Consider the following 22,951-nt stretch of genomic DNA (forward strand, 5'->3'; position numbering starts at 1 on the left):
GCAGGCTTCTTTCCAAAGGGCGAGTTGGGCCCCACAGCATCTTGCTTCCAGCTCTTTGGGAAGCTAAGAAACAACTCGCTCTGCACAGTGCTCTTACAGCCTACGGGGAACATCTCTTCCAAAGGCCTGTGAAACGCAGTTTCTTTGCAGGCCTGATCTGGATGAAGTAGGACTTCTGCTCTGCGTGTGCTACATTGCCCTAGAGCTGAAAGGCACAACGTGCAGGCTTCTTTCCAAAGGGCGAGTTGGGCCCCAGAGCATCTTGCTTCCAGCTCTTTGGGAAGCTAAGAAACAACTCGCTCTGCACAGTGCTCTTACAGCCTACCGGGAACATCTCTTCCAAAGGCCTGTGAAGCGCAGTTTCTATGCAGGCCTGATCTGGCTGAAGTAGGACTTCTGCTCTGGGTGTGCTACATTGCCCTAGAGCTGAAAGGCACAACGTGCAGGCTTCTTTCCAAAGGGCGAGTTGGGCCCTACAGCATCTTGCTTCCAGCTCTTTGGGAAGCTTAGAAACAACTCGCTCTGCTCAGTGCTCTTACACCGTAGTGGGAACATCTCTTCCAAAGGCCTGTGAAACGCAGTTTCTTTGCAGGCCTGATCTGGCTGAAGTAGAACTTCTGCTCTGGGTGTGCTACATTGCCCTAGAGCTGAAAGGCACAACGTGCAGGCTTCTTTCCAAAGGGCGAGTTGGGCCCCACAGCATCTTGCTTCCAGCTCTTTGGGAAGCTAAGAAACAACTCGCTCTGCTCAGTGCTCTTACATCCCTAGTGGGAACATCTCTTCCAAAGGCCTGTGGAATGCAGTTTCTTTGCAGGCCTGATCTGGCTGAAGTAGGACTTCTGCTCTGGGTGTGCTACATTGCCCTAGAGCTGAAAGGCACAACGTGCAGGCTTCTTTCCAAAGGGCGAGCTGGGCCCCACAGCATCTTGCTTCCAGCTCTTTGGGAAGCTAAGAAACAACTCGCTCTGCACAGTGCTCTTACAGCCTACCGGGAACATCTCTTCCAAAGGCCTGTGAAACGCAGTTTCTTTGCAGGCCTGATCTGGCTGAAGTAGGACTTCTGCTCTGGGTGTGCTACATTGCCCTAGAGCTGAAAGGCACAACGTGCAGGCTTCTTTCCAAAGGGCGAGTTGGGCCCCACAGCATCTTGCTTCCAGCTCTTTGGGAAGCTAAGAAACAACTCGCTCTGCACAGTGCTCTTACAGCCTACCGGGAACATCTCTTCCAAAGGCCTGTGAAACGCAGTTTCTTTGCAGGCCTGATCTGGCTGAAGTAGGACTTCTGCTCTGGGTGTGCTACATGGCCCTAGAGCTGAAAGGCACAACGTGCAGGCTTCTTTCCAAAGGGCGAGTTGGGCCCCACAGCATCTTGCTTCCAGCTCTTTGGGAAGCTAAGAAACAACTCGCTCTGCACAGTGCTCTTACAGCCTACCGGGAACATCTCTTCCAAAGGCCTGTGAAACGCAGTTTCTTTGCAGGCCTGATCTGGCTGAAGTCTGACTTCTGCTCTCGGTGTGCTACTTTGCCCTAGAGCTGAAAGGCACAACGTGCAGGCTTCTTTCCAAAGGGCGAGTTGGGCCCCACAGCATCTTGCTTCCAGCTCTTTGGGAAGCTAAGAAACAAGTCGCTCTGCACAGTGCTCTTACAGCCTACCGGGAACATCTCTTCCAAAGGCCTGTGAAACGCAGTTTCTTTGCAGGCCTGATCTGGCAGAAGTAGGACTTCTGCTCTGGGTGTGCTACAATGCCCTAGAGCTGAAAGGCACAACGTGCAGGCTTCTTTCCAAAGGGCGAGTTGGGCCCCACAGCACCTTGCTTCCAGCTCTTTGGGAAGCTAAGAAACAAGTCGCTCTGCACAGTGCTCTTACAGCCTACCGGGAACATCTCTTCCAAAGGCCTGTGAAACGCAGTTTCTTTGCAGGCCTGATCTGGCAGAAGTAGGACTTCTGCTCTGGGTGTGCTACATTCCCCTAGAGCTGAAAGGCACAACGTGCAGGCTTCTTTCCAAAGGGCGAGTTGGGCCATACAGCATCTTGCTTCCAGCTCTTTGGGAAGCTAAGAAACAACTCGCTCTGCACAGTGCTCTTACAGCCTACCGGGAACATCTCTTCCAAAGGCCTGTGAAACGCAGTTTCTTTGCAGGCCTCATCTGGCTGAAGTAGGACTTCTGCTCTGGGTGTGCTACTTTGCCCTAGAGCTGAAAGGCACAACGTGCAGGCTTCTTTCCAAAGGGCGAGTTGGGCCCCACAGCATCTTGCTTCCAGCTCTTTGGGAAGCTAAGAAACAACTCGCTCTGCACAGTGCTCTTACAGCCTACCGGGAACATCTCTTCCAAAGGCCTGTGAAACGCAGTTTCTTTGCAGGCCTGATCTGGCTGAAGTCGGACTTCTGCTCTGGGTGTGCTACATTGTCCTAGAGCTGAAAGGCACAACGTGCAGGCTTCTTTCCAAAGGGCGAGTTGGGCCCCACAGCATCTTGCTTCCAGCTCTTTGGGAAGCTAAGAAACAACTCGCTCTGCACAGTGCTCTTACAGCCTACCGGGAACATCTCTTCCCAAGGCCTGTGAAACGCAGTTTCTTTGCAGGCCTGATCTGGCTGAAGTAGGACTTCTGCTCTGGGTGTGCTACATTTCCCTAAAGCTGAAAGGCACAACGTGCAGGCTTCTTTCCAAAGGGCGAGTTGGGCCATACAGCATCTTGCTTCCAGCTCTTTGGGAAGCTAAGAAACAACTCGCTCTGCACAGTGCTCTTACAGCCTACCGGGAACATCTCTTCCAAAGGCCTGTGAAACGCAGTTTCTTTGCAGGCCTGATCTGGCTGAAGTAGGACTTCTTCTCTGGGTGTGCTACATTGCCCTAGAGCTGAAAGGCACAACGTGCAGGCTTCTTTCCAAAGGGCGAGTTGGGCCCCACAGCATCTTGCTTCCAGCTCTTTGGGAAGCTAAGAAACAACTCGCTCTGCACAGTGCTCTTACAGCCTACCGGGAACCGCTCTTACAAAGGCCTGTGAAACGCAGTTTCTTTGCAGGCCTGATCTGGCTGAAGTAGGACTTCTGCTCTGGGTGTGCTACATTGCCCTAGAGCTGAAAGGCACAACGTGCAGGCTTCTTTCCAAAGGGCGAGTTGGGCCCCACAGCATCTTGCTTCCAGCTCTTTGGGAAGCTAAGAAACAACTCGCTCTGCACAGTGCTCTTACAGCCTACCGGGAACATCTCTTCCAAAGGCCTGTGAAACACAGTTTCTTTGCAGGCCTGATCTGGCTGAAGTAGGACTTCTGCTCTGGGTGTGCTACATTGCCCTAGAGCTGAAAGGCACAACGTGCAGGCTTCTTTCCAAAGGGCGAGTTGGGCCCCACAGCATCTTGCTTCCAGCTCTTTGGGAAGCTAAGAAACAACTCGCTCTGCACAGTGCTCTTACAGCCTACCGGGAACATCTCTTCCAAAGGCCTGTGAAACGCAGTTTCTTTGCAGGCCTGATCTGGCTGAAGTAGGACTTCTGCTCTGGGTGTGCTACATGGCCCTAGAGCTGAAAGGCACAACGTGCAGGCTTCTTTCCAAAGGGCGAGTTGGGCCCCACAGCATCTTGCTTCCAGCTCTTTGGGAAGCTAAGAAACAACTCGCTCTGCACAGTGCTCTTACAGCCTACCGGGAGCATCTCTTCCAAAGGCCTGTGAAACGCAGTTTCTTTGCAGGCCTGATCTGGCTGAAGTCTGACTTCTGCTCTCGGTGTGCTACTTTGCCCTAGAGCTGAAAGGCACAACGTGCAGGCTTCTTTCCAAAGGGCGAGTTGGGCCCCACAGCATCTTGCTTCCAGCTCTTTGGGAAGCTAAGAAACAAGTCGCTCTGCACAGTGCTCTTACAGCCTACCGGGAACATCTCTTCCAAAGGCCTGTGAAACGCAGTTTCTTTGCAGGCCTGATCTGGCAGAAGTAGGACTTCTGCTCTGGGTGTGCTACAATGCCCTAGAGCTGAAAGGCACAACGTGCAGGCTTCTTTCCAAAGGGCGAGTTGGGCCCCACAGCACCTTGCTTCCAGCTCTTTGGGAAGCTAAGAAACAAGTCGCTCTGCACAGTGCTCTTACAGCCTACCGGGAACATCTCTTCCAAAGGCCTGTGAAACGCAGTTTCTTTGCAGGCCTGATCTGGCAGAAGTAGGACTTATGCTCTGGGTGTGCTACATTCCCCTAGAGCTGAAAGGCACAACGTGCAGGCTTCTTTCCAAAGGGGGAGTTGGGCCATACAGCATCTTGCTTCCAGCTCTTTGGGAAGCTAAGAAACAACTCGCTCTGCACAGTGCTCTTACAGCCTACCGGGAACATCTCTTCCAAAGGCCTGTGAAACGCAGTTTCTTTGCAGGCCTCATCTGGCTGAAGTAGGACTTCTGCTCTGGGTGTGCTACTTTGCCCTAGAGCTGAAAGGCACAAAGTGCAGGCTTCTTTCCAAAGGGCGAGTTGGGCCCCACAGCATCTTGCTTCCAGCTCTTTGGGAAGCTAAGAAACAACTCGCTCTGCACAGTGCTCTTACAGCCTACCGGGAACATCTCTTCCAAAGGCCTGTGAAACGCAGTTTCTTTGCAGGCCTGATCTGGCTGAAGTCGGACTTCTGCTCTGGGTGTGCTACATTGTCCTAGAGCTGAAAGGCACAACGTGCAGGCTTCTTTCCAAAGGGCGAGTTGGGCCCCACAGCATCTTGCTTCCAGCTCTTTGGGAAGCTAAGAAACAACTCGCTCTGCACAGTGCTCTTACAGCCTACCGGGAACATCTCTTCCAAAGGCCTGTGAAACGCAGTTTCTTTGCAGGCCTGATCTGGCTGAAGTAGGACTTCTGCTCTGGGTGTGCTACTTTGCCCAGAGCTGAAAGGCACAACGTGCAGGCTTCTTTCCAAAGGGCGAGTTGGGCCCCACAGCATCTTGCTTCCAGCTCTTTGGGAAGCTAAGAAACAACTCGCTCTGCACAGTGCTCTTACAGCCTACCGGGAACATCTCTTCCAAAGGCCTGTGAAACGCAGTTTCTTTGCAGGCCTGATCTGGCTGAAGTAGGACTTCTGCTCTCGGTGTGCTACTTTGCCCTAGAGCTGAAAGGCACAACGTGCAGGCTTCTTTCCAAAGGGCGAGTTGGGCCCCACAGCATCTTGCTTCCAGCTCTTTGGGAAGCTAAGAAACAACTCGCTCTGCACAGTGCTCTTACAGCCTACCGGGAACATCTCTTCCAAAGGCCTGTGAAACGCAGGTTCTTTGCAGGCCTGATCTGGCTGAAGTAGGACTTCTGCTCTGGGTGTGCTACATTGCCCTAGAGCTGAAAGGCACAACGTGCAGGCTTCTTTCCAAAGGGCGAGTTGGGCCCCACAGCATCTTGCTTCCAGCTCTTTGGGAAGCTAAGAAACAACTCGCTCTGCACAGTGCTCTTACAGCCTACCGGGAACATCTCTTCCAAAGGCCTGTGAAACGCAGGTTCTTTGCAGGCCTGATCTGGCTGAAGTAGGACTTCTGCTCTGGGTGTGCTACATTGCCCTAGAGCTGAAAGGCACAACGTGCAGGCTTCTTTCCAAAGGGCGAGTTGGGCCCCACAGCATCTTGCTTCCAGCTCTTTGGGAAGCTAAGAAACTACTCGCTCTGCACAGTGCTCTTACAGCCTACCGGGAACATCTCTTACAAAGGCCTGTGAAACGCAGTTTCTTTGCAGGCCTGATCTGGCTGAAGTAGGACTTCTGCTCTGGGTGTGCTACATTGCCCTAGAGCTGAAAGGCACAACGTGCAGGCTTCTTTCCAAAGGGCGAGTTGGGCCCCACAGCATCTTGCTTCCAGCTCTTTGGGAAGCTAAGAAACAACTCGCTCTGCACAGTGCTCTTACAGCCTACCGGGAACATCTCTTCCAAAGGCCTGTGAAACGCAGTTTCTTTGCAGGCCTGATCTGGCTGAAGTAGGACTTCTTCTCTGGGTGTGCTACATTGCCCTAGAGCTGAAAGGCACAACGTGCAGGCTTCTTTCCAAAGGGCGAGTTGGGCCCCACAGCATCTTGCTTCCAGCTCTTTGGGAAGCTAAGAAACAACTCGCTCTGCACAGTGCTCTTACAGCCTACCGGGAACCGCTCTAACAAAGGCCTGTGAAACGCAGTTTCTTTGCAGGCCTGATCTGGCTGAAGTAGGACTTCTGCTCTGGGTGTGCTACATTGCCCTAGAGCTGAAAGGCACAACGTGCAGGCTTCTTTCCAAAGGGCGAGCTGGGCCCCACAGCATCTTGCTTCCAGCTCTTTGGGAAGCTAAGAAACAACTCGCTCTGCACAGTGCTCTTACAGCCTACCGGGAACATCTCTTCCAAAGGCCTGTGAAACGCAGTTTCTTTGCAGGCCTGATCTGGCTGAAGTAGGACTTCTGCTCTGGGTGTGCTACTTTGCCCAGAGCTGAAAGGCACAACGTGCAGGCTTCTTTCCAAAGGGCGAGTTGGGCCCCACAGCATCTTGCTTCCAGCTCTTTGGGAAGCTAAGAAACAACTCGCTCTGCACAGTGCTCTTACAGCCTACCGGGAACATCTCTTCCAAAGGCCTGTGAAACGCAGTTTCTTTGCAGGCCTGATCTGGCTGAAGTAGGACTTCTGCTCTCGGTGTGCTACTTTGCCCTAGAGCTGAAAGGCACAACGTGCAGGCTTCTTTCCAAAGGGCGAGTTGGGCCCCACAGCATCTTGCTTCTAGCTCTTTGGGAAGCTAAGAAACAACTCGCTCTGCACAGTGCTCTTACAGCCTACCGGGAACATCTCTTCCAAAGGCCTGTGAAACGCAGGTTCTTTGCAGGCCTGATCTGGCTGAAGTAGGACTTCTGCTCTGGGTGTGCTACATTGCCCTAGAGCTGAAAGGCACAACGTGCAGGCTTCTTTCCAAAGGGCGAGTTGGGCCCCACAGCATCTTGCTTCCAGCTCTTTGGGAAGCTAAGAAACAACTCGCTCTGCACAGTGCTCTAACAGCCTACCGGGAACATCTCTTCCAAAGGCCTGTGAAACGCAGGTTCTTTGCAGGCCTGATCTGGCTGAAGTAGGACTTCTGCTCTGGGTGTGCTACATTGCCCTAGAGCTGAAAGGCACAACGTGCAGGCTTCTTTCCAAAGGGCGAGTTGGGCCCCACAGCATCTTGCTTCCAGCTCTTTGGGAAGCTAAGAAACTACTCGCTCTGCACAGTGCTCTTACAGCCTACCGGGAACATCTCTTACAAAGGCCTGTGAAACGCAATTTCTTTGCAGGCCTGATCTGGCTGAAGTAGGACTTCTGCTCTGGGTGTGCTACATTGCCCTAGAGCTGAAAGGCACAACGTGCAGGCTTCTTTCCAAAGGGCGAGTTGGGCCCCACAGCATCTTGCTTCCAGCTCTTTGGGAAGCTAAGAAACAACTCGCTCTGCACAGTGCTCTTACAGCCTACCGGGAACATCTCTTCCAAAGGCCTGTGAAACGCAGTTTCTTTGCAGGCCTGATCTGGCTGAAGTAGGACTTCTTCTCTGGGTGTGCTACATTGCCCTAGAGCTGAAAGGCACAACGTGCAGGCTTCTTTCCAAAGGGCGAGTTGGGCCCCACAGCATCTTGCTTCCAGCTCTTTGGGAAGCTAAGAAACAACTCGCTCTGCACAGTGCTCTTACAGCCTACCGGGAACCGCTCTAACAAAGGCCTGTGAAACGCAGTTTCTTTGCAGGCCTGATCTGGCTGAAGTAGGACTTCTGCTCTGGGTGTGCTACATTGCCCTAGAGCTGAAAGGCACAACGTGCAGGCTTCTTTCCAAAGGGCGAGCTGGGCCCCACAGCATCTTGCTTCCAGCTCTTTGGGAAGCTAAGAAACAACTCGCTCTGCACAGTGCTCTTACAGCCTACCGGGAACATCTCTTCCAAAGGCCTGTGAAACGCAGTTTCTTTGCAGGCCTGATCTGGCTGAAGTAGGACTTCTGCTCTGGGTGTGCTACATTGCCCTAGAGCTGAAAGGCACAACGTGCAGGCTTCTTTCCAAAGGGCGAGTTGGGCCCCACAGCATCTTGCTTCCAGCTCTTTGGGAAGCTAAGAAACAACTCGCTCTGCACAGTGCTCTTACAGCCTACCGGGAACATCTCTTCCAAAGGCCTGTGAAACGCAGTTTCTTTGCAGGCCTGATCTGGCTGAAGTAGGACTTCTGCTCTGGGTGTGCTACATGGCCCTAGAGCTGAAAGGCACAACGTGCAGGCTTCTTTCCAAAGGGCGAGTTGGGCCCCACAGCATCTTGCTTCCAGCTCTTTGGAAGGTAAGAAACAACTCGCTCTGCACAGTGCTCTTACAGCCTACCGGGAACATCTCTTCCAAAGGCCTGTGAAACGCAGTTTCTTTGCAGGCCTGATCTGGCTGAAGTCTGACTTCTGCTCTCGGTGTGCTACTTTGCCCTAGAGCTGAAAGGCACAACGTGCAGGCTTCTTTCCAAAGGGCGAGTTGGGCCCCACAGCATCTTGCTTCCAGCTCTTTGGGAAGCTAAGAAACAAGTCGCTCTGCACAGTGCTCTTACAGCCTACCGGGAACATCTCTTCCAAAAGCCTGTGAAACGCAGTTTCTTTGCAGGCCTGATCTGGCAGAAGTAGGACTTCTGCTCTGGGTGTGCTACAATGCCCTAGAGCTGAAAGGCACAACGTGCAGGCTTCTTTCCAAAGGGCGAGTTGGGCCCCACAGCACCTTGCTTCCAGCTCTTTGGGAAGCTAAGAAACAACTCGCTCTGCACAGTGCTCTTACAGCCTACCGGGAACATCTCTTCCAAAGGCCTGTGAAACGCAGTTTCTTTGCAGGCCTGATCTGGCAGAAGTAGGACTTCTGCTCTGGGTGTGCTACATTGCCCTAGAGCTGAAAGGCACAACGTGCAGGCTTCTTTCCAAAGGGCGAGTTGGGCCCCAAAGCATCTTGCTTCCAGCTCTTTGGGAAGCTAAGAAACAACTCGCTCTGCACAGTGCTCTTACAGCCTACCGGGAACATCTCTTCCAAAGGCCTGTGAAACGCAGTTTCTTTGCAGGCCTGATCTGGCTGAAGTAGGACTTCTGCTCTGGGTGTGCTACTTTGCCCAGAGCTGAAAGGCACAACGTGCAGGCTTCTTTCCAAAGGGCGAGTTGGGCCCCACAGCATCTTGCTTCCAGCTCTTTGGGAAGCTAAGAAACAACTCGCTCTGCACAGTGCTCTTACAGCCTACCGGGAACATCTCTTCCAAAGGCCTGTGAAACGCAGTTTCTTTGCAGGCCTGATCTGGCTGAAGTCTGACTTCTGCTCTCGGTGTGCTACTTTGCCCTAGAGCTGAAAGGCACAACGTGCAGGCTTCTTTCCAAAGGGCGAGTTGGGCCCCACAGCATCTTGCTTCCAGCTCTTTGGGAAGCTAAGAAACAAGTCGCTCTGCACAGTGCTCTTACAGCCTACCGGGAACATCTCTTCCAAAAGCCTGTGAAACGCAGTTTCTTTGCAGGCCTGATCTGGCAGAAGTAGGACTTCTGCTCTGGGTGTGCTACAATGCCCTAGAGCTGAAAGGCACAACGTGCAGGCTTCTTTCCAAAGGGCGAGTTGGGCCCCACAGCACCTTGCTTCCAGCTCTTTGGGCAGCTAAGAAACAAGTCGCTCTGCACAGTGCTCTTACAGCCTACCGGGAACATCTCTTCCAAAGGCCTGTGAAACGCAGTTTCTTTGCAGGCCTGATTTGGCAGAAGTAGGAATTCTGCTCTGGGTGTGCTACATTGCCCTAGAGCTGAAAGGCACAACGTGCAGGCTTCTTTCCAAAGGGCGAGTTGGGCCCCAAAGCATCTTGCTTCCAGCTCTTTGGGAAGCTAAGAAACAACTCGCTCTGCACAGTGCTCTTACAGCCTACCGGGAACATCTCTTCCAAAGGCCTGTGAAACGCAGTTTCTTTGCAGGCCTGATCTGGCTGAAGTAGGACTTCTGCTCTGGGTGTGCTACTTTGCCCAGAGCTGAAAGGCACAACGTGCAGGCTTCTTTCCAAAGGGCGAGTTGGGCCCCACAGCATCTTGCTTCCAGCTCTTTGGGAAGCTAAGAAACAACTCGCTCTGCACAGTGCTCTTACAGCCTATCGGGAACATCTCTTCCAAAGGCCTGTGAAACGCAGTTTCTTTGCAGGCCTGATCTGGCTGAAGTAGGACTTCTGCTCTCGGTGTGCTACTTTGCCCTAGAGCTGAAAGGCACAACGTGCAGGCTTCTTTCCAAAGGGCGAGTTGGGCCCCACAGCATCTTGCTTCCAGCTCTTTGGGAAGCTAAGAAACAACTCGCTCTGCACAGTGCTCTTACAGCCTATCGGGAACATCTCTTCCAAAGGCCTGTGAAACGCAGTTTCTTTGCAGGCCTGATCTGGCTGAAGTAGGACTTCTGCTCTCGGTGTGCTACTTTGCCCTAGAGCTGAAAGGCACAACGTGCAGGCTTCTTTCCAAAGGGCGAGTTGGGCCCCACAGCATCTTGCTTCCAGCTCTTTGGGAAGCTAAGAAACAACTCGCTCTGCACAGTGCTCTTACAGCCTACCGGGAACATCTCTTCCAAAGGCCTGTGAAACGCAGTTTCTTTGCAGGCCTGATCTGCCAAAGTAGGACTTCTGCTCTGGGTGTGCTACATTGCCCTAGAGCTGAAAGGCACAACGTGCAGGCTTCTTTCCAAAGGGCGAGTTGGGCCCCACAGCATCTTGCTTCCAGCTCTTTGGGAAGCTAAGAAACAACTCGCTCTGCACAGTGCTCTTACAGCCTACCGGGAACATCTCTTCCAAAGGCCTGTGAAACGCAGTTTCTTTGCAGGCCTGATCTGGCTGAAGTAGGACTTCTGCTCTGGGTGTGCTACATTGCCCAAGAGCTGAAAGGCACAACGTGCAGGCTTCTTTCCAAAGGGCGAGTTGGGCCCCACAGCATCTTGCTTCCAGCTCTTTGGGAAGCTAAGAAACAACTCGCTCTGCACAGTGCTCTTACAGCCTACCGGGAACATCTCTTCCAAAGGCCTGTGAAACGCAGTTTCTTTGCAGGCCTGATCTGGCTGAAGTAGGACTTCTGCTCTGGGTGTGCTACTTTGCCCTAGAGCTGAAAGGCACAACGTGCAGGCTTCTTTCCAAAGGGCGAGTTGGGCCCCACAGCATCTTGCTTCCAGCTCTTTGGGAAGCTAAGAAACAACTCGCTCTGCACAGTGCTCTTACAGCCTACCGGGAACATCTCTTCCAAAGGCCTGTGAAATGCAGTTTCTTTGCAGGCCTGATCTGGCTGAAGTAGGACTTCTGCTCTGGGTGTGCTACATTGCCCTAGAGCTGAAAGGCACAACGTGCAGGCTTCTTTCCAAAGGGCGAGTTGGGCCCCACAGCATCTTGCTTCCAGCTCTTTGGGAAGCTAAGAAACAACTCGCTCTGCACAGTGCTCTTACAGCCTACCGGGAACATCTCTTCCAAAGTCCTGTGAAACGCAGTTTCTTTGCAGGCCTGATCTGGCTGAAGTAGGACTTCTGCTCTCGGTGTGCTACATTGCCCTAGAGCTGAAAGGCACAACGTGCAGGCTTCTTTCCAAAGGGCGAGTTGGGCCCCACAGCATCTTGCTTCCAGCTCTTTGGGAAGCTAAGAAACAACTCGCTCTGCACAGTGCTCTTACAGCCTACCGGGAACATCTCTTCCAAAGGCCTGTGAAACGCAGTTTCTTTGCAGGCCTGATCTGGCTGAAGTAGGACTTCTTCTCTGGGTGTGCTACATTGCCCTAGAGCTGAAAGGCACAACGTGCAGGCTTCTTTCCAAAGGGCGAGTTGGGCCCCACAGCATCTTGCTTCCAGCTCTTTGGGAAGCTAAGAAACAACTCGCTCTGCACAGTGCTCTTACAGCCTACCGGGAACCGCTCTAACAAAGGCCTGTGAAACGCAGTTTCTTTGCAGGCCTGATCTGGCTGAAGTAGGACTTCTGCTCTGGGTGTGCTACATTGCCCTAGAGCTGAAAGGCACAACGTGCAGGCTTCTTTCCAAAGGGCGAGCTGGGCCCCACAGCATCTTGCTTCCAGCTCTTTGGGAAGCTAAGAAACAACTCGCTCTGCACAGTGCTCTTACAGCCTACCGGGAACATCTCTTCCAAAGGCCTGTGAAACGCAGTTTCTTTGCAGGCCTGATCTGGCTGAAGTAGGACTTCTGCTCTGGGTGTGCTACATTGCCCTAGAGCTGAAAGGCGCAACGTTCAGGCTTCTTTCCAAAGGGCGAGTTGGGCCCCACAGCATCTTGCTTCCAGCTCTTTGGGAAGCTAAGAAACAACTCGCTCTGCACAGTGCTCTTACAGCCTACCGGGAACATCTCTTCCAAAGGCCTGTGAAACGCAGTTTCTTTGCAGGCCTGATCTGGCTGAAGTAGGACTTCTGCTCTGGGTGTGCTACATGGCCCTAGAGCTGAAAGGCACAACGTGCCGGCTTCTTTCCAAAGGGCGAGTTGGGCCCCACAGCATCTTGCTTCCAGCTCTTTGGGAAGCTAAGAAACAACTCGCTCTGCACAGTGCTCTTACAGCCTACCGGGAACATCTCTTCCAAAGGCCTGTGAAACGCAGTTTCTTTGCAGGCCTGATCTGGCTGAAGTCTGACTTCTGCTCTCGGTGTGCTACTTTGCCCTAGAGCTGAAAGGCACAACGTGCAGGCTTCTTTCCAAAGGGCGAGTTGGGCCCCACAGCATCTTGCTTCCAGCTCTTTGGGAAGCTAAGAAACAAGTCGCTCTGCACAGTGCTCTTACAGCCTACCGGGAACATCTCTTCCAAAAGCCTGTGAAACGCAGTTTCTTTGCAGGCCTGATCTGGCAGAAGTAGGACTTCTGCTCTGGGTGTGCTACAATGCCCTAGAGCTGAAAGGCACAACGTGCAGGCTTCTTTCCAAAGGGCGAGTTGGGCCCCACAGCACCTTGCTTCCAGCTCTTTGGGAAGCTAAGAAACAAGTCGCTCTGCACAGTGCTCTTACAGCCTACCGGGAACATCTCTTCCAAAGGCCTGTGAAATGCAGTTTCTTTGCAGGCCTGATCTGGCAGAAGTAGGACTTCTGCTCTGGGTGTGCTACATTCCCCTAGAGCTGAAAGGCACAACGTGCAGGCTTCTTTCCAAAGGGCGAGTTGGGCCCCAAAGCATCTTGCTTCCAGCTCTTTGGGAAGCTAAGAAACAACTCGCTCTGCACAGTGCTCTTACAGCCTACCGGGAACATCTCTTCCAAAGGCCTGTGAAACGCAGTTTCTTTGCAGGCCTGATCTGGCTGAAGTAGGACTTCTGCTCTGGGTGTGCTACTTTGCCCAGAGCTGAAAGGCACAACGTGCAGGCTTCTTTCCAAAGGGCGAGTTGGGCCCCACAGCATCTTGCTTCCAGCTCTTTGGGAAGCTAAGAAACAACTCGCTCTGCACAGTGCTCTTACAGCCTACCGGGAACATCTCTTCCAAAGGCCTGTGAAACGCAGTTTCTTTGCAGGCCTGATCTGGCTGAAGTAGGACTTCTGCTCTCGGTGTGCTACTTTGCCCTAGAGCTGAAAGGCACAACGTGCAGGCTTCTTTCCAAAGGGCGAGTTGGGCCCCACAGCATCTTGCTTCCAGCTCTTTGGGAAGCTAAGAAACAACTCGCTCTGCACAGTGCTCTTACAGCCTACCGGGAACATCTCTTCCAAAGGCCTGTGAAACGCAGGTTCTTTGCAGGCCTGATCTGGCTGAAGTAGGACTTCTGCTCTGGGTGTGCTACATTGCCCTAGAGCTGAAAGGCACAACGTGCAGGCTTCTTTCCAAAGGGCGAGTTGGGCCCCACAGCATCTTGCTTCCAGCTCTTTGGGAAGCTAAGAAACAACTCGCTCTGCACAGTGCTCTTACAGCCTACCGGGAACATCTCTTCCAAAAGCCTGTGAAACGCAGTTTCTTTGCAGGCCTGATCTGGCTGAAGTAGGACTTCTGCTCTGGGTGTGCTACTTTGCCCACAGCTGAAAGGCACAACGTGCAGGCTTCTTTCCAAAGGGCGAGTTGGGCCCCACAGCATCTTGCTTCCAGCTCTTTGGGAAGCTAAGAAACAACTCGCTCTGCACAGTGCTCTTACAGCCTACCGGGAACATCTCTTCCAAAGGCCTGTGAAACGCAGTTTCTTTGCAGGCCTGATCTGGCTGAAGTAGGACTTCTGCTCTGGGTGTGCTACTTTGCCCTAGAGCTGAAAGGCACAACGTGCAGGCTTCTTTCCAAAGGGCGAGTTGGGCCCCACAGCATCTTGCTTCCAGCTCTTTGGGAAGCTAAGAAACAACTCGCTCTGCACAGTGCTCTTACAGCCTACCGGGAACATCTCTTCCAAAGGCCTGTGAAACGCAGTTTCTTTGCAGGCCTGATCTGGCTGAAGTAGGACTTCTGCTCTGGGTGTGCTACATTGCCCTAGAGCTGAAAGGCACAACGTGCAGGCTTCTTTCCAAAGGGCGAGTTGGGCCCCACAGCATCTTGCTTCCAGCTCTTTGGGAAGCTAAGAAACAACTCGCTCTGCACAGTGCTCTTACAGCCTACCGGGAACATCTCTTCCAAAGGCCTGTGAAACGCAGTTTCTTTGCAGGCCTGATCTGGCTGAAGTAGGACTTCTGCTCTGGGTGTGATACATTGCCCAAGAGCTGAAAGGCACAACGTGCAGGCTTCTTTCCAAAGGGCGAGTTGGGCCCCACAGCATCTTGCTTCCAGCTCTTTGGGAAGCTAAGAAACAACTCGCTCTGCACAGTGCTCTTACAGCCTACCGGGAACATCTCTTCCAAAGGCCTGTGAAACGCAGTTTCTTTGCAGGCCTGATCTGGCTGAAGTAGGACTTCTGCTCTGGGTGTGCTACTTTGCCCTAGAGCTGAAAGGCACAACGTGCAGGCTTCTTTCCAAAGGGCGAGTTGGGCCCCACAGCATCTTGCTTCCAGCTCTTTGGGAAGCTAAGAAACAACTCGCTCTGCACAGTGCTCTTACAGCCTACCGGGAACATCTCTTCCAAAGGCCTGTGAAATGCAGTTTCTTTGCAGGCCTGATCTGGCTGAAGTAGAACTTCTGCTCTGGGTGTGCTACATTGCCCTAGAGCTGAAAGGCACAACGTGCAGGCTTCTTTCCAAAGGGCGAGTTGGGCCCCACAGCATCTTGCTTCCAGCTCTTTGGGAAGCTAAGAAACAACTCGCTCTGCACAGTGCTCTTACAGCCTACCGGGAACATCTCTTCCAAAGTCCTGTGAAACGCAGTTTCTTTGCAGGCCTGATCTGGCTGAAGTAGGACTTCTGCTCTGGGTGTGCTACATTGCCCTAGAGCTGAAAGGCACAACGTGCAGGCTTCTTTCCAAAGGGCGAGTTGGGCCCCACAGCATCTTGCTTCCAGCTCTTTGGGGAGCTAAGAAACAACTCGCTCTGCACAGTGCTCTTACAGCCTACTGGGAACATCTCTTCCAAAGGCCTGTGGAATGCAGTTTCTTTGCAGGCCTGATCTGGCTGAAGTAGGACTTCTGCTCTGGGTGTGCTACATTGCCCTAGAGCTGAAAGGCACAACGTGCAGGCTTCTTTCCAAAGGGCGAGTTGGGCCCCAAAGCATCTTGCTTCCAGCTCTTTGAGGAGATAAGAAACAACTCGCTCTGCATAGTGCTCTTACAGCCTACCTGGAACATCTCTTACAAAGGCCTGTGATATGCACTTTCTTTGCAGGCCTGATCTGGCTGAAGTAGAACTTCTGCTCTGCGTGTGCTACATTGCCCGAGAGCTGAAAGGCACAACGTGCAGTCGTCTTTCGAAAGGGCGAGTTTGGCCCCAAAGCATCTTGCTTCCAGCTCTTTGGGAATCTTAGAAACAACTCGCTCTGCACAGTGCTCTTACAGCCTACCGCTATCATCTCTTACAAAGGCCTGTGAAACGCAGTTTCTTTGCAGGCCTGATCTGGCTGAAGTAGAACTTCTGCTCTGGGTGTGCTACATTGCCCTAGAGCTGAAAGGCACAACGTTCAGTCTTCTTTCCAAAGGGCGAGTTGGGCCCCAAAGCATCTTGCTTCCAGTTCTTTGGGGAGATAAGAAACAACTCGCTCTGCATAGTGCTCTTACAGCCTACCTGGAACATCTCTTACAAAGGCCTGTGACATGCACTTACTTTGCAGGCCTGATCTGGCTGAAGTAGGACTTCTGCTCTGGGTGTGCTACTTTGCCCTAGAGCTGAAAGGCACAACGTGCAGGCTTCTTTCCAAAGGGCGAGTTGGGCCCCACAGCATCTTGCTTCCAGCTCTTTGGGAAGCTAAGAAACAACTCGTTCTGCACAGTGCTCTTACAGCCTACCGGGAACATCTCTTCCAAAGGCCTGTGAAACGCAGTTTCTTTGCAGGCCTGATCTGGCTGAAGTCGGACTTCTGCTCTGGGTGTGCTACATTGTCCTAGAGCTGAAAGGCACAACGTGCAGGCTTCTTTCCAAAGGGCGAGTTGGGCCCCACAGCATCTTGCTTCCAGCTCTTTGGGAAGCTAAGAAACAACTCGCTCTGCACAGTGCTCTTACAGCCTACCGGGAACATCTCTTCCAAAGGCCTGTGAAACGCAGTTTCTTTGCAGGCCTGATCTGGCTGAAGTAGGACTTCTGCTCTGGGTGTGCTACTTTGCCCAGAGCTGAAAGGCACAACGTGCAGGCTTCTTTCCAAAGGGCGAGTTGGACCCCACAGCATCTTGCTTCCAGCTCTTTGGGAAGCTAAGAAACAACTCGCTCTGCACAGTGCTCTTACAGCCTTCCGGGAACATCTCTTCCAAAGGCCTGTGAAACGCAGTTTCTTTGCAGGCCTGATCTGGCTGAAGTAGGACTTCTGCTCTCGGTGTGCTACTTTGCCCTAGAGCTGAAAGGCACAACGTGCAGGCTTCTTTCCAAAGGGCGAGTTGGGCCCCACAGCATCTTGCTTCCAGCTCTTTGGGAAGCTAAGAAACAACTCGCTCTGCACAGTGCTCTTACAGCCTACCGGGAACATCTCTTCCAAAGGCCTGTGAAACGCAGGTTCTTTGCAGGCCTGATCTGGCTGAAGTAGGACTTCTGCTCTGGGTGTGCTACATTGCCCTAGAGCTGAAAGGCACAACGTGCAGGCTTCTTTCCAAAGGGCGAGTTGGGCCCCACAGCATCTTGCTTCCAGCTCTTTGGGAAGCTAAGAAACAACTCGCTCTGCACAGTGCTCTTACAGCCTACCGGCAACATCTCTTCCAAAGGCCTGTGAAACGCAGTTTCTTTGCAGGCCTGATCTGGCTGAAGTAGGACTTCTGCTCTCGGTGTGCTACTTTGCCCTAGAGCTGAAAGGCACAACGTGCAGGCTTCTTTCCAAAGGGCGAGTTGGGCCCCACAGCATCTTGCTTCCAGCTCTTTGGGAAGCTAAGAATCAACTCGCTCTGCACAGTGCTCTTACAGCCTACCGGGAACATCTCTTCCAAAGGCCTGTGAAACGCAGTTTCTTTGCAGGCCTGATCTGGCTGAAGTAGGACTTCTGCTCTGGGTGTGCTACATTGCCCTAGAGCTGAAAGGCACAACGTGCAGGCTTCTTTCCAAAGGGCGAGTTGGGCCCCACAGCATCTTGCTTCCAGCTCTTTGGGAAGCTAAGAAACAACTCGCTCTGCACAGTGCTCTTACAGCCTACCGGGAACATCTCTTCCAAAGGCCTGTGAAACGCAGTTTCTTTGCAGGCCTGATCTGGCTGAAGTAGGACTTCTGCTCTGGGTGTGCTACATTGCCCAAGAGCTGAAAGGCACAACGTGCAGGCTTCTTTCCAAAGGGCGAGTTGGGCCCCACAGCATCTTGCTTCCAGCTCTTTGGGAAGCTAAGAAACAACTCGCTCTGCACAGTGCTCTTACAGCCTACCGGGAACATCTCTTCCAAAGGCCTGTGAAACGCAGTTTCTTTGCAGGCCTGATCTGGCTGAAGTAGGACTTCTGCTCTGGGTGTGCTACTTTGCCCTAGAGCTGAAAGGCACAACGTGCAGGCTTCTTTCCAAAGGGCGAGTTGGGCCCCACAGCATCTTGCTTCCAGCTCTTTGGGAAGCTAAGAAACAACTCGCTCTGCACAGTGCTCTTACAGCCTACCGGGAACATCTCTTCCAAAGGCCTGTGAAATGCAGTTTCTTTGCAGGCCTGATGTGGCTGAAGTAGAACTTCTGCTCTGGGTGTGCTACATTGCCCTAGAGCTGAAAGGCACAATGTGCAGGCTTCTTTCCAAAGGGCGAGTTGGGCCCCACAGCATCTTGCTTCCAGCTCTTTGGGAAGCTAAGAAACAACTCGCTCTGCACAGTGCTCTTACAGCCTACCGGGAACATCTCTTCCAAAGTCCTGTGAAACGCAGTTTCTTTGCAGGCCTGATCTGGCTGAAGTAGGACTTCTGCTCTGGGTGTGCTACATTGCCCTAGAGCTGAAAGGCACAACGTGCAGGCTTCTTTCCAAAGGGCGAGTTGGGCCCCACAGCATCTTGCTTCCAGCTCTTTGGGGAGCTAAGAAACAACTCGCTCTGCACAGTGCTCTTACAGCCTACCGGGAACATCTCTTCCAAAGGCCTGTGAAACGCAGTTTCTTTGCAGGCCTGATCTGGCTGAAGTAGGACTTCTGCTCTGGGTGTGCTACATTGCCCTAGAGCTGAAAGGCACAACGTGCAGGCTTCTTTCCAAAGGGCGAGTTGGGCCCCAAAGCATCCTCCTTCCAGCTCTTTGGGAAGCTAAGAAAGAACTCGCTCTGCGCAGTGCTCTTACAGCCTACCGCTATCATCTCTTACAAAGGCCTGTGAAACGCAGTTTCTTTGCAGGCCTGATCTGGCTGAAGTAGGACTTCTGCTCTGGGTGTGCTACTTTGCCCTAGAGCTGAAAGGCACAACGTGCAGGCTTCTTTCCAAAGGGCGAGTTGGGCCCCACAGCATCTTGCTTCCAGCTCTTTGGGAAGCTAAGAAACAACTCGCTCTGCACAGTGCTCTTACAGCCTACCGGGAACATCTCTTCCAAAGCCCTGTGAAATGCAGTTTCTTTGCAGGCCTGATCTGGCTGAAGTAGAACTTCTGCTCTGGGTGTGCTACATTGCCCTAGAGCTGAAAGGCACAACGTGCAGGCTTCTTTCCAAAGGGCGAGTTGGGCCCCACAGCATCTTGCTTCCAGCTCTTTGGGAAGCTAAGAAACAACTCGCTCTGCACAGTGCTCTTACAGCCTACCGGGAACATCTCTTCCAAAGTCCTGTGAAACGCAGTTTCTTTGCAGGCCTGATCTGGCTGAAGTAGGACTTCTGCTCTGGGTGTGCTACATTGCCCTAGAGCTGAAAGGCACAACGTGCAGGCTTCTTTCCAAAGGGCGAGTTGGGCCCCACAGCATCTTGCTTCCAGCTCTTTGGGGAGCTAAGAAACAACTCGCTCTGCACAGTGCTCTTACAGCCTACCGGGAACATCTCTTCCAAAGGCCTGTGAAACGCAGTTTCTTTGAAGGCCTGATCTGGCTGAAGTAGGACTTCTGCTCTCGGTGTGCTACTTTGCCCTAGAGCTGAAAGGCACAACGTGCAGGCTTCTTTCCAAAGGGCGAGTTGGGCCCCACAGCATCTTGCTTCCAGCTCTTTGGGAAGCTAAGAAACAAGTCGCTCTGCACAGTGCTCTTACAGCCTACCGGGAACATCTCTTCCAAAGGCCTGTGAAACGCAGTTTCTTTGCAGGCCTGATCTGGCAGAAGTAGGACTTCTGCTCTGGGTGTGCTACAATGCCCTAGAGCTGAAAGGCACAACGTGCAGGCTTCTTTCCAAAGGGCGAGTTGGGCCCCACAGCACCTTGCTTCCAGCTCTTTGGGAAGCTAAGAAACAAGTCGCTCTGCACAGTGCTCTTACAGCCTACCGGGAACATCTCTTCCAAAGGCCTGTGAAACGCAGTTTCTTTGCAGGCCTGATCTGGCAGAAGTAGGACTTCTGCTCTGGGTGTGCTACATTCCCCTAGAGCTGAAAGGCACAACGTGCAGGCTTCTTTCCAAAGGGCGAGTTGGGCCCCACAGCATCTTGCTTCCAGCTCTTTGGGAAGCTAAGAAACAACTCGCTCTGCACAGTGCTCTAACAGCCTACCGGGAACATCTCTTCCAAAGGCCTGTGAAACGCAGGTTCTTTGCAGGCCTGATCTGGCTGAAGTAGGACTTCTGCTCTGGGTGTGCTACATTGCCCTAGAGCTGAAAGGCACAACGTGCAGGCTTCTTTCCAAAGGGCGAGTTGGGCCCCACAGCATCTTGCTTCCAGCTCTTTGGGAAGCTAAGAAACTTCTCGCTCTGCACAGTGCTCTTACAGCCTACCGGGAACATCTCTTACAAAGGCCTGTGAAACGCAATTTCTTTGCAGGCCTGATCTGGCTGAAGTAGGACTTCTGCTCTGGGTGTGCTACATTGCCCTAGAGCTGAAAGGCACAACGTGCAGGCTTCTTTCCAAAGGGCGAGTTGGGCCCCACAGCATCTTGCTTCCAGCTCTTTGGGAAGCTAAGAAACAACTCGCTCTGCACAGTGCTCTTACAGCCTACCGGGAACATCTCTTCCAAAGGCCTGTGAAACGCAGTTTCTTTGCAGGCCTGATCTGGCTGAAGTAGGACTTCTTCTCTGGGTGTGCTACATTGCCCTAGAGCTGAAAGGCACAACGTGCAGGCTTCTTTCCAAAGGGCGAGTTGGGCCCCACAGAATCTTGCTTCCAGCTCTTTGGGAAGCTAAGAAACAACTCGCTCTGCACAGTGCTCTTACAGCCTACCGGGAACCGCTCTAACAAAGGCCTGTGAAACGCAGTTTCTTTGCAGGCCTGATCTGGCTGAAGTAGGACTTCTGCTCTGGGTGTGCTACATTGCCCTAGAGCTGAAAGGCACAACGTGCAGGCTTCTTTCCAAAGGGCGAGCTGGGCCCCACAGCATCTTGCTTCCAGCTCTTTGGGAAGCTAAGAAACAACTCGCTCTGCACAGTGCTCTTACAGCCTACCGGGAACATCTCTTCCAAAGGCCTGTGAAACGCAGTTTCTTTGCAGGCCTGATCTGGCTGAAGTAGGACTTCTGCTCTGGGTGTGCTACATTGCCCTAGAGCTGAAAGGCACAACGTGCAGGCTTCTTTCCAAAGGGCGAGTTGGGCCCCACAGCATCTTGCTTCCAGCTCTTTGGGAAGCTAAGAAACAACTCGCTCTGCACAGTGCTCTTACAGCCTACCGGGAACATCTCTTCCAAAGGCCTGTGAAACGCAGTTTCTTTGCAGGCCTGATCTGGCTGAAGTAGGACTTCTGCTCTGGGTGTGCTACATTGCCCTAGAGCTGAAAGGCACAACGTGCAGGCTTCTTTCCAAAGGGCGAGTTGGGCCCCACAGCATCTTGCTTCCAGCTCTTTGGGAAGCTAAGAAACAACTCGCTCTGCACAGTGCTCTTACAGCCTACCGGGAACATCTCTTCCAAAGGCCTGTGAAACGCAGTTTCTTTGCAGGCCTGATCTGGCTGAAGTAGGACTTCTGCTCTGGGTGTGCTACATGGCCCTAGAGCTGAAAGGCACAACGTGCAGGCTTCTTTCCAAAGGGCGAGTTGGGCCCCACAGCATCTTGCTTCCAGCTCTTTGGAAGGTAAGAAACAACTCGCTCTGCACAGTGCTCTTACAGCCTACCGGGAACATCTCTTCCAAAGGCCTGTGAAACGCAGTTTCTTTGCAGGCCTGATCTGGCTGAAGTCTGACTTCTGCTCTCGGTGTGCTACTTTGCCCTAGAGCTGAAAGGCACAACGTGCAGGCTTCTTTCCAAAGGGCGAGTTGGGCCCCACAGCATCTTGCTTCCAGCTCTTTGGGAAGCTAAGAAACAAGTCGCTCTGCACAGTGCTCTTACAGCCTACCGGGAACATCTCTTCCAAAAGCCTGTGAAACGCAGTTTCTTTGCAGGCCTGATCTGGCAGAAGTAGGACTTCTGCTCTGGGTGTGCTACAATGCCCTAGAGCTGAAAGGCACAACGTGCAGGCTTCTTTCCAAAGGGCGAGTTGGGCCCCACAGCACCTTGCTTCCAGCTCTTTGGGAAGCTAAGAAACAACTCGCTCTGCACAGTGCTCTTACAGCCTACCGGGAACATCTCTTCCAAAGGCCTGTGAAACGCAGTTTCTTTGCAGGCCTGATCTGGCAGAAGTAGGACTTCTGCTCTGGGTGTGCTACATTGCCCTAGAGCTGAAAGGCACAACGTGCAGGCTTCTTTCCAAAGGGCGAGTTGGGCCCCAAAGCATCTTGCTTCCAGCTCTTTGGGAAGCTAAGAAACAACTCGCTCTGCACAGTGCTCTTACAGCCTACCGGGAACATCTCTTCCAAAGGCCTGTGAAACGCAGTTTCTTTGCAGGCCTGATCTGGCTGAAGTAGGACTTCTGCTCTGGGTGTGCTACTTTGCCCAGAGCTGAAAGGCACAACGTGCAGGCTTCTTTCCAAAGGGCGAGTTGGGCCCCACAGCATCTTGCTTCCAGCTCTTTGGGAAGCTAAGAAACAACTCGCTCTGCACAGTGCTCTTACAGCCTACCGGGAACATCTCTTCCAAAGGCCTGTGAAACGCAGTTTCTTTGCAGGCCTGATCTGGCTGAAGTCTGACTTCTGCTCTCGGTGTGCTACTTTGCCCTAGAGCTGAAAGGCACAACGTGCAGGCTTCTTTCCAAAGGGCGAGTTGGGCCCCACAGCATCTTGCTTCCAGCTCTTTGGGAAGCTAAGAAACAAGTCGCTCTGCACAGTGCTCTTACAGCCTACCGGGAACATCTCTTCCAAAAGCCTGTGAAACGCAGTTTCTTTGCAGGCCTGATCTGGCAGAAGTAGGACTTCTGCTCTGGGTGTGCTACAATGCCCTAGAGCTGAAAGGCACAACGTGCAGGCTTCTTTCCAAAGGGCGAGTTGGGCCCCACAGCACCTTGCTTCCAGCTCTTTGGGAAGCTAAGAAACAAGTCGCTCTGCACAGTGCTCTTACAGCCTACCGGGAACATCTCTTCCAAAGGCCTGTGAAACGCAGTTTCTTTGCAGGCCTGATTTGGCAGAAGTAGGACTTCTGCTCTGGGTGTGCTACATTGC

This window comes from Equus caballus, chromosome X, assembly GCF_041296265.1.
Source record: "Equus caballus isolate H_3958 breed thoroughbred chromosome X, TB-T2T, whole genome shotgun sequence".
Lineage (NCBI taxonomy): Eukaryota > Metazoa > Chordata > Mammalia > Perissodactyla > Equidae > Equus > Equus caballus.